The 12,275-nt window shown below is 41.6% G+C and overlaps 1 protein-coding gene across 1 annotated transcript in view; it reads left to right on the top strand.

The window, feature by feature from the left end:
• Window positions 1–12,275, top strand: part of PTPRT (protein tyrosine phosphatase receptor type T) — a 557,720-nt gene that overhangs the window by 354,550 nt on the left and 190,895 nt on the right. The window lies entirely within an intron of this gene.

Here is a 12,275-nt window from a genome sequence, read left to right as displayed (position 1 = left end):
TTTCCCTTTTCTTTGTTGAAGAGGGTCTGTGCAATCCTTCTGCCTAGTCCGCCATCTTGCCCCACCTCTCTACCCCATCTTTCTTCTGCAGAGCAACTGGTGGATTCCAACCGCCAACTTTCTTTCTTTTTTTTTCCTTTTGGTTAGCAGCCAAACGCCTTAACCTCCATACCACCAGAACAACAACAACAACAAAAAAAAAAACCTCACTGCCATCGAGTCAATTTAAACTCATAGTGACCCCGCCTTGGGTTTCCGAGGCAGTATCACTATGGAAGTAGATTGCCCAACCTTCCTTCCGAGGAGTGGCTTGTGGCTTTGTACCGCCAGCCTTCTGGTTAGCAGTCAAATGCCTTAGGCACTACACTACCAGAACTCATACTCCTTATAAAAAGAAACCCCAAAACATTAGTCAGATCATCACAGCTCAAGGTCATAGGCTCTAAATAGCTTCCATGTTACATCATGTCTTATACTTCGTAGATCCATAGGCCAGCAGAGCTTTGAACACCTGCCATCACCCTTGCACTGGCTTGAGCTAACCTGAGTCATCTCCTTGCCCTTCCTGTTTTCTCTGGTTTTAATGGATTCAATAAGGAGTTCTGGTGGCATAGTGGTTAAAACATTCAGCTGCTAACCAAAAGGTCAGCAGTTCAAACCCACCAGCCGCTTTGTGGGGGGAAAGAAAAGGTAGTCTGCTCCCATAAAGACTTACAGCCTTGGAAACTCCATGGGGGCAGTTCTACTCTGTCCAACAGGGTTCCTATGAGTTGGAATTAAGTAGATGGCAGTGATTTTTTGGTTTTAATTGATTCAACTGCCTCAATGTCTTCTCTAAAGCTACAAATATTCCCAGTACACGTAACGTATCCTCAAGACACAAAAGATGTGCCCATCTTCTCCCTCTGAAGGGTTCACCATCTTTGGTCTTTGGATTTCCTTGTCACTCCCCAAAGAGAGTCTTTCTCTTCCTGTTAGGGCTTTTGTTTTGTGATGCAGAACTAGAAAGCAGGCATAGAATGGACTAGAGTTACAAAGGACAAAGAGATGGTGTTTAATCCAAGAAACTAAATGAATCAATATCCAGAAAATATGGAAAAGGAGGAGATAGAGGGGAAAAGAAATCAGCAAAGCGTAAAGGATTTTGTTATTGTTATTGTCACTTGGTTTTGTTTTGTAATTGTGGAATCTTGAACAAGGAAAAGCTACAAAAGGGATATGAGATGGAGTGATTCAAAAGGGATTCCCTTATTGTTTACAAAGAATGAACAAGTAAAGCTTAGAATTCTTTTGGTGTTACCCTTTGCTGTTTGGACCGGGCATCTTTGAATGTGAGACCATACAGAATCATGGCCACATGGCGAACACACAAGATTACACAAGTATTATAAGAAGAGAATCTGGAGCCATTCCCTGATAGAGCTAATAACCAGTGTTGTTTTAGCCACACTAATTGCAAAATATCTGTCCTGATGCTACTGTTGGATAATGGTTCCATCTTATTCTCATGGATTTATCAATCTTATCTAGGCCTCTGAATGTTCTAAAATGTGCGTTCCTCTGCCATTATATAGTAAAACATATCTTCTTTCACTAATACCACTTTGGGTCCTGATACTCACTGACTTAGCACTCCAGTCTTGGTCATCTTCTTCCCTTATCTCTTCCCCTTAGAGATTATTGGGCATTCTCCCTCCAAAGAATGAAAAACCAAGGGTCACTTGAGCATCCCTGTGGTTTCTGGGCTTAGTACCTGAAACTGATGCCTTAACCAGTGTATCTTGATGGTCAGAGAAGGTTATTAACAACCCATATATGAGAAGTTCTACACTGTAATATTTGTGAGTGGGTATAGGCATACATGCACATGTCCAAAAGTTTCATAAAATTGGGAAATGCTCCCTGAAGTCTGAGCATGATCTCTCAGAGCCTACGGTTTAGCCATACTTTCCCATGAAGAAATACCAGAGGGAGGTTAAGCAGAATCCTTTATTAAATCTGTTCCTCAAGATCTGTCTGTATCCTACACTGACCTCTCTATCCCTTCTTTTCAAATGAGATCTAGGCAACCTTGAGGGAGATATTTTAAAAGCCAGTTACTATGCATGGTTCCAGTTACCTCATTTCCTCCTTTCTGCCCTTGCTAAGCCCCTCCTGGCCCAGCCCAAACTTCTTGGCAACCATGCCTTGCCTGCCCAAACAGTAACTTTCCGAAGAGGGTACTTGGAGTGTCTTGAGTTTGAGATATGGGAGTCTACTTTAAAATATATGTGCATCTCTGGTGGACTTTGATTTCTGTGATTTGCAGTAGGCCCTGTACTCTCATCATTAACAATACATCCTGGGAGGTTTATGTTCCTGCCTCTGTTGGGCCAAGAGAAGTTATTTAGGATGTGAAAACACAGGCAATGACTACTGCCTATTGATGCTACTCTGTAGGTGAACAATGAGAAACATTCCTCACTGGGGCTACAGGAACCACAGCAACTTCCAGGCCCCCAGACTCCGTGTTTCATCATCCTTCTTGCCTCCTTCTCACTCTTATCCTCTCAGTCCTGGCACTGGAGACACAGAGATAAACCAGACATGGGCTCTGCCTCCCAGTCAATAGCTCCCAGTTTAATGGATACAGATACTTGTAGCTGGGGACTTGAATCAGAAAAACTAAATCTAAATTTCCATAGTCCCATTCACTTGCTGTTAACATTGGGGAAATAACTTAACCAATCCTATCCTTTGTTTTCTCAGCTGTAAGAGCTCTGGTAGCTTAGTGCCTAAGGCACTTGACTGCTAACCAGAAGACTGGCAGTTTAAACTCACCAGCCACTCCTTAGAAGGAAGGTTGGGCAATTTACTTCCATAGCGATACTGCCTGGGAAACCCAAGGAGGGGTTGCTAGGAGTCAACGGCGAATAACAACAACAGGATGCAGCCAAGTTCATGGGGCTATAGTGAAAATTCAGAGGTAATGGTTGAGATAGGTTTTGTTTCCTCTACCTGCCTAAGGAATCACAGTACACAATATCAATAGAGACACTCATCTCACACATGACCATCAATGTGAACCAAACTGAAAGAATCAAACTCACTGCCGTTGAGTCATTTCCAACTCATAGTGACCCCCATTGGGTTTCTGAGGTGGTAATTCTTTACAGATGTAGATCACCATGTCTTCCTTCCATGGAGTAGCTGGTGGGTTTGAACCTCTGACCTACCAGTTAGCAGTCAAGTGCCTTATCCACTACGCCACCAGAGCTCCTCAATTTGCACCAAGGTAGCTCCAAATCTATCACCAGTGAGTTGAAAGCTGTGCCCCAATTAATACTTAACACTGATCCAACTAATTTGTTCATTTCCATTTAACATTGCCACATTCTCATTTTAATCATAATAAGCACAGTAGGGTAAGACTATTGCTATCCTCTTTTCCACAGAATGTGGAAATTATCTAACAGTATCATTAATATCACATGCAAGTAAAATTTTACTGAAGATAATTCAAAAAACAGTTGCAGCAATATATTGGCAGAGAGTTTCCAGAAATACAAGCTGGATTCAGACGAAGATGTGGAATGAGGGATATCATTGCTGATGTCAGATGGATCTTAGCTGAAAGCAAAGAATTCCACAAAGATGTTTGTTGTTGTTGTTGTTATGTCCCATTGAGTCAGCCCTGACTCATAGTGACCCCTCCTTGGGTTTCCGGGGCAGTATCACTACAGAAGTAGATTGCCCCATCTTCCCTTTCGAGGAGTGGCTGGTGGGTTTGAACCACCAGCCTTCTGGTTAGCAGTCAAGTGCCTTAGGCACTATGCTAACAGAGCTCCTACACAAAGATGTTTACTTATGTTTTATTGACTATGCAAAAACATTCAATTGTGTGTATCATAACAAATCATGGATAACATTGAAAAGAATGGGAATTCCAGAACACTTGATTGTACTCATAAGGAACCTGTACACAGATCAGGAGGCTGTCATTTGAACAGAACAAGGGAAAACTGCATGGTTTAAAATCAAGAAGGGAGTGTGTCAGGGTTCTATCATTTTCCCATACTTATTCAATTTGTATGCTGAGCAAATAATCTGAGAAGCTGGATTATATGAAGAGGAACATGGCATCAGGATTGAAGAAAGACTCATTGACCACCTGCCATACTCAGATGACACAACTTTGCTTGCTGAAAGTGAGGATGACTTGAAGCACTTACTAATGAAGATTAAAGACTACAGTCTGCAGTATGCATTGCACTTCAATATAAAGAATACAAATATCTTCACAACTGGTCCAATAAACAGCTTCATGATAAATGGAGAAAAGATTGAAATTGTCAAGGATTTCATATTACTTGGTTCTACAATCAATACCAATGGAAGCAGCAGTCGAGACATCAGATGATGTATTGCATTGGGCAAATCTGCTGCAAAAGACTTCTTTCAAGTGATGAAGAGCAAAGAAGTCTCCTTGAAGACTAAGGTGCACCTAATCCAAGCCAGGGTATTTTAATCGCCTCATATGCATGTGAGCAGAATCCTTTATTAATGAATAATGGATAATGAATAAGGAAGACCAAAGAAGAATTGATGCTTTTGAGTTGTGGTGTTGGAGAAGAATGCTTAGAGTACCATGGACTGCTAAAAGGACTAACAAATCTGTTCTGGAAGAAGTGCAGCCAGAATTCTCCTTGGAAGCAAGAATGGCCAGACGTCACCTTGCTTTGGTCATGTTGTGAGAAGGAACCATTCCCTGGAGAAGGATATCATGCTTGGTAAAGTGGAGGGTCAATGAAAAAGGGGAAGGCCCTCAATGAGATGGATTGACACAGTGGCTACAACGATGGGTTCATGTATAGCAAGGATCATGAGGCTGGCACAGGACCAGGTAGTGTTTTGTTCTGCTGTACATAGGGTTGCTATGAGTCAGAGATGACTCGATGACACCTAACAACAACAACAACAACATTTTTTGATGAGGAACCTGGAGGTCAAAGAACTTACACGATTTGGCCAAGGCCTTGGGGAGAGTTGAGATACAGACTCAGGCTGTGTAATGCCAGAGCCCATGCTTCTAACTGCTACTCTATTGGCCCATGAGAAGTGATAGAAAATAAACAAATTCTGGACTAGAAAAGAGATGACCTAGGTTCAGATGGGAGCTCTGGTAGCGTAGTGCCTAAAGCATTTGACTGCTAACCAGAGGGCTGGTGGTTCAAACGTAACCAGCCACTCCTCAGAAGGAAGGTTGGGCAATCTACTTCCATAGTGATCCTACCTCAGAAACCCAAGGAGGGGTCGCTGTCATTCAGACCCAACTCGACAGCAGTGAGTTTTTGAGTTTAGGTTCAGATATATTGCCCTGTGTCATCTGCCTCTGGATATGTACCTTGAAAATCCTATAAATATTTCATGATCAAAGACAAACTCATCACCTCAGCCCCCAAGTCTTATGTACCCATCTCAGTGCCAGGCTACCCTCTCACCCCATCAGCCAAACATGTGAGTACTTTCACCCTGGATTCTTCTGATCTTACATCTTTATATTCTCTTAATTACATCACCCCCTCCAGCCCCTTCACCTGTCTCTCTCCACTGTGTCTTCCCTGGTTCAAACAATATAGCTTTATTGCATGAGTCTCCTCCAACTTATCTAACTCTGGCCTCATCCTCCAACTTATGCTCCATGTTTCAAGAATAAGACTAAGACCCCCTAACCTATCTAAAATTCTTTAATGACTTCTATTCTCTAAACAGTGGTTCATGGGGTAGGGGTAAAGGATAAAGGACATGTCAGTCACCTGGAGAACTTTGTTGAATTATACCATCCCTGTGCTCACAGTGATGCTGGCCAATTTCCTAAGGTCTTACCCTCCACATCTATACCTTTGCTTATAAAGTTTCATCCTCATTCACTGCCTGTGTTTCCCAGCTCTATGTGACTAGACAGTGTCCATTTTTAAAATTTAACTTAAAAAAATCTCTTCCAGTAAAACTTTCCTGGCCTCCAATGTAGGCACAATCTCTTCACCACTAGATCCTCTCACTGAGGATGCATTATGTTCTGCCCCAATATATTTATTTGCATTCACATCTTATCCCTTCCACTTATCCATCAGCTGCCTCTTTTGTATTCATCTGTATCTGTATCTCAAATGTGCCTTGCACCTATTGAGAATCACTGCCCCCCCCCCCCAAAAAAAAAAAAAAAGAAAACCATGGTGGATGGACCATCCCTGTGAGGTGAGAGTAAATGGGTCTAGAGCCAATGCATCAACACTGAGCATCAGTAGTACACTAAGTCCCATGACTGGGATGGTAAGGCTAGAAGGGAAGTATGTGGAAAATGTGGTGGCATAGTCTTAGCCTTTAGGGAACACAAAGTCTATCCAGGGGGAAAAAAAAAAAAAGTGAGACAATAAGAAAACCTACCTACTGGGTAAGTCAAAAGAGGCAATGTATGCTATTGCATTATTAGCTACAGATCAGAAAACAGAGGCACATAGAATTTAAGTCAGTTACCCCAAATAACATACTAATAATTCAACCTGGATAAAATACAAAACAAGACTTAGAGATGCTGAATTGCATGGTGCAATTTTGAGTGGTTCACTGAGTTGGGAAAACAACCCAAACTAAATGTGTCATCTAGTTTTGTCTACCCCATTCTAAATTGCTCCTTATCCCACACCCTGAAAAGTAAACACTTCTTTCGTGTGCCCTCACTTGAAGAGCCACTCAAGCTAGAAACTGCGAAGTTATCTTTAATGCTTTCACATTTAATCACTGATTGATTTTGTATTTTAATCACCTCTCCCATTCACTGCTTCTTCTCAATCCCCATGGCCATTACAGGGATGTCCCAACATCTCTTGCTTTGACCACTGGACTAGCTTCCATGACCCAAATCCCTCTCCTTTACCACTTACAATCCTGCCAAAATCATCCATCTAAAACAAGTATCTGGCCACTTTAATCCTTGGCTTCTCCCCTTCACCTAAAGATCTGAGACCAAAATCTTTGGGGGGATTAGGCCCTGACAACTTCTTTTTCTTTTTTTATATTGTGATTTGGGTGAAAGTTTACAGAGCAAATTCACTTTCCATACAGCAGTTCACACACACTTTGTCTCATGACTTTGACTACAATTTACCACAGTGCAACAATTCACCTCCCACTTCCTCCCAATAGTTATGCCTTCCCTGTGTCCTTCCCTCCCATGCACTCCTGCCTGCCCCCCCCCCCCCCGCCAGCTGTCTCACTGTGCATACACAGCCTTTCTATTCTCCCATGAGTGATCTCTCCAGGCAGTGTATCTACCTATTGTAAATGTTCAGCTCATATGCCTGTCTTTTGTTTGGCTGGAAGCCACAGGTGTGGTTTCAATTCTAGACCTGAAGGGCAACTAGGGTCCATAGTCTCAGTGGTTCCACCAGACCCTGAGAACTTCTTGACATTCTCACCTCCCTGATCCACTCACCCATTCCATATACACACAATTCCATCTACCTGGAAATAACCCTCCCCCTAGTCCATCTGGCTGTTCCTTGACTTTACAAGGCAAACATCATAGATTTCGGGCTATTACTAAGTACTCCCTCCCCAACCATATTCCTAGATATAGTCCCACAGTTCCCCATGTTGCTCCAACACAGAACTTATCACTCCAGAAGACAGTATAATATAGTAGATATTAACACAGGCTCTATAAATCAGACTACTAGAATCCAATCCCTGCCATGTCACTTACCAACTACAAGAACTTGGAAAAATTATTTAACTTCTCTGAGCCTCACTTTCCTCATCTATAAAACAGGAATAATGATACTTCATGAGGTTATTTCGAGGATTAAATAAAATAACTGTTTTGAATGGCACCTGACACGTAAGTGAGGTATCATTATTTGAAATGGGAGCTATTATTATTTTCATCTATTTTATAATTTTCTTGTCTGATTCTCCTATTAGACATGTGGGAAAGATCTGGATCTAATTTATCTTTCTATCTCTAGGTTTTGGCAAAGACAGGTATACTGCAGGCCCTCCAGAAATTTTTACTGAATTAATTATGGAAAGGTGGCTGAGTGGATGATGGATGAATTGTTGGATAGATGAGTGGATGATTGGATGGATAGATGGATAGATGGATGAATGGATGGATTGCTGAGTGGGTGGATTGTTGGTTGGATAGATAGATGGATTGTTGGATGGATGGATGGATGGATGGATGGATGGTTGAGTGGATAAATTATTATATGGGTAGATGGATAGATGAGTGAGTTGTAGGTTTATGAGCTGAGCTATATGGATGGGTAGATGGTCAAATGGATAGTTAGATATACAACTTAGTTCTGTTTAAATAGTATGGAACAAAGAGAAGCTGTGCCTGAAATCAATCTTGTCAGCTTGCTGAATAGAAGTTTCTGCAGTGTGTGATTTATTAAGTTTGGATTTGTTGTTTTTTTTCTAAGCACGGCTGTCTTCCTGCTGAGGATTTTTTGATTCTGGCATTCTGTTACTTGCAATATCTCAGTACCCTTGTAAATTTAGACCTTTCATAAATCTTTGAGGCTCAGAGGAAACACACACTATGTGTTTTGGTCACAAAATAAGGAACTATGATTCTTATCCTGGAAGAATTTGCAGTTTAACTGGGAACAGGTAATTAATATAAACTTGCCAGTTACCATCTTTCTGGAGTTGCCATGAAGCTGGATCAGGGATGACACTGGCATTTGGTGATAGCCAGGATAAGTCAGAAAAACTACTTGGAAAAGGAGGTCCTTGGTTTGAAGGTGAAGAAGGAAGTGTATTGTCACAAGGAAGGAGCCCAAGGAGAGATGAATCCTAAATGCTGAGAAAGAAAATCAGAGAGTGTGGAAAGTTGAGTGCAAACTGGAGCCCAAGAGGTGGTGTCTGATGCCCCTGAGGAAGCCACTGGCTCAAGAAAAAGGCTTTGCAGTTGATCCAAAGATATGAAAAACCTTTGACCTGGTGAAGAGTCACCTCTTGGAGTCTCAAATTCTTCAACCAAAAATGAGAAGAATAATAATGCTTGCTCCACAGGTCTGTGGGGAGGATTAAAGACATAAAGAGTTTGGCATATCAGTGCCTGACTCACTTTATTGCTCGAAACATGTTTTTTTCCCTTTGTCGAAGGCAGAATAGGCTAGTGGTCAATGGCATGAGGTTTAGAGTCATCTTGCTTAAGTTCAAACCCAGTTAGTATCGGTGTGATCTTATGCATGCTGCTTAACCTCACTGGCCTCAGTTTCCTCATTTGTAAAATTGAGATGATAATAATGTCCATCTATTAGGACAGCTGAATACATGAGCTAATGTTAAGAACTGACAACAATGCCTGACACATGTAAGTGCTACCTATTATTTTACTATTTTTAATACTCTTAAAGAGGTGAAATTTTGTTCCTGGTGTACAAGTGTGACAAGAGTGACAAGAAGCAAACCTTACATCTGTGGACAAGACAGGGATGTATACCATTCTCCCTGAGCTGTACTATATAGACCACGTGTTTAGATTAATATGACCTAATGTTAATGATGGTTACTATAACTCACATAAAGTAATTTATGTATTATCAATCATATATGATTTTTACATAACTTAGAGTAATATAATCAAATATTAATGCCACAATGACTCTTGGAAATAGGTAATCATTGTCCCCATCATTGATACGGAGAAACTAAGGCTCAGAGATGTTCAATGACTTTCTCAAGGCCATGCAGTTAGTTAGTGGAGATTCTGGGATGCTAAGACTCATCATATCAACACCCTTCAAAGCTGTTTGAGCTGGAAGTCATCTATGTCATACACTTTGGTGACAGATCAGAAAATAGAAGTCCAAAGGGATGGATTAACTTGCGCAATATGTCACACTGAGCAAGTACAAGAGCTGGGATCAGAACTCTGGCATCCTAGTTCCCAGCCCAGTATTCTTGACAATATGGTGAGCACAGGTGTCTATAACTCTTTATCAAAAGGATCCTGAGCTTTTTGCTCCTGAGGAATCACATGTCCAGGACTGCAGCACAGGGCCAGCATTAAGAAGAAGAACAATCTCCTTTTGGTGCCAACCTGTATGGCCAGTGAAGGGAGTTTGATGATGCCATGGGCTCTTTCAGTATCCATCCATCAGTTCCCAGTTCCTTCCTCTCTTTCATCATCTAAGACACTTGTTCCTTCAGTCCAGAGTATTGAACAGTTGTCTAGGTGGCCAAATCTTTTTTCACCATGGCTGGGTTTTCCAAGATCAGCCTCCCAAGGAGGCTTGGTGCTTCTCTTCTGCCAAAACGTCTTGTCTTTGCCAGTCACTTTCTCTCTGAGGTTTTAGGAGTGGGCTATACTGATAAATGAGGGAAATCCTAGAAATGGCCCTGATGTGGGGGCTTTGGCCACTTCCGAGGAGAGGAAAATTTGAGGGTTTGAGGTCATATTCCCACTTCTGTCGATATAAAAACTGTATCTTCCTCTGCCAGGTAAACTGGATAATGGCTGCAATTAACAGAATAACTCCAGAGGGGTGGAAACTTTTTGCCTACTCATATGGATATTTGGGCACCTGAATTATTCAGCAAATTTTCTCAATCCACAAACGTATCAGCTGTTGTCAGTGTAGCTCAGTCTGATATGAAATAAAGGTGTTCCTATCTATTTACCTACAAAATAAGAAAAATTATAACAAAGGTGATAGCATGGACTTGTTTGAGGTTTTTTTTTGTTTTGTTTTGTTTTGTTTTGTTTTTTCATTTCTCAGAAGCCAAGTGCTAGAAGGGACATCAGAAAGATGATTTTTCCAGCATCCTTTTGGACAGTGGAACTTTTTGTCATGTGATACCTGAAATTGAAACACCAATTTATAAAATAGATAAAAATGGAGAAGCTCTGGCTGTGATAAATGGTGGGGGACCAGCAGCCCCATCTGCTTGCCTTCCTGCCCCACCCTCGATGCCACCATTTCAGAGAGAGTATATTGAAGAATCTTGGGCCTCCTGGAAACACAGCTTAGAAACTACTGATCTAATGCAACCCACCAAAGGATCAGATGAAGAAAGGGAGGCACAGAGAGTGTGTTATATATAGTTAGAGTGTGCTCACATTGAAGTTTGGTCCTCCTCCCTCTCGGTGCAAGACTCTTTCATGATGACATTAAATTCTGTTTTTGTGGTCAACTGCTATGTAACAAATTACCCCAAAATTTGGTGGCTTAAAAGAATGACAATTGTTTATTTTTATAAATCTGGACTTTGGCTGCCAGGACTTGATGGGAATGGCTTATCTCTGTTCCATGATGTCAGGAGTCTTAGCAGGGATAACTCAGAAGCTGGGGTTGTCTGGGCATCTTTTTTTCTTCATGTCATCTCAGAGACTCACCACATGCTCTCTCTAGCAGAGCAAGCTCAAGATAGTTGCACTTCTTACATGGAGGCTCAGGGTTCCAAGAGAGAGAGTTCTAAAAGGCCAGAGAAGAGCTGTAAGGCTACCTTTTTACCTGTACTAGAAAGTTCTAGAACTTAACTCCTACCACATCCTATTGGACGTGCAGAATCAGCCCTTATTCAGTGTAGGAGGGTACTACATACAGGCATGAATACTGGGAAAGGGAATATTGGAGATAGGGGGCATCTTGGAAGCTGGCTACACACTGTCCTTACTCTTAGCATGACCTTAGTGACATAAATTGTGATATGATTTGGTCTTATGTAGAGAAGACAGAGCAGTAGTTATAACTTTCTTGATATAATAGGAGCACTGTCGTGTGGAACAGTGATAGACTAGTTCTAGGAGGTCACAGAAAGCTGACTCAAGACCAAAAAAGCAATATTTACAAGGAAGATAGTTTTTGTTGACCATAAGGATAGAGCTTTCAAACAAAACAGTCAACATGAGAGTTGGCTACCTCTGTGAGGCAGCACGTTTCCCCATCACAAGAGAGGTCTCTCTCATTTCTTTTTTTACTGGAAGTGTCTGATTCTCAGTGAGAAACTTACATCTCCTTGAGCTTGTTGTTGTTGTTAGTTGCTATGGAGTCAATTCTGACTCATGTTGATGCCATGTGCACAGAGTAGAACAGCTCCGTAGGGTTTTATAAATCTGGACCTATTGGAAGCAGATCACCAGGTTTGTCTTCCAAGGTGCCTCTGACTGGGTTGGAACTGCCAGTTTTTTTTGCTAGTAGTTGAGTGCTTAACATTTGTGCCCATCAGGGACATCTCTATCCCCTGCCAAATGAGGGGTGCTGAAATACTATGTGTATTTC

This window comes from Orycteropus afer, unplaced genomic scaffold (genome assembly GCF_000298275.1).
Source record: "Orycteropus afer afer isolate SDZICR_OR568_19922 unplaced genomic scaffold, OryAfe1.0 scaffold00020, whole genome shotgun sequence".
Classification (NCBI taxonomy): Eukaryota; Metazoa; Chordata; class Mammalia; order Tubulidentata; family Orycteropodidae; genus Orycteropus; species Orycteropus afer.
Note: the sequence above shows the minus strand (reverse complement) of the source record. Positions and strands in the feature narration are given on the sequence as shown.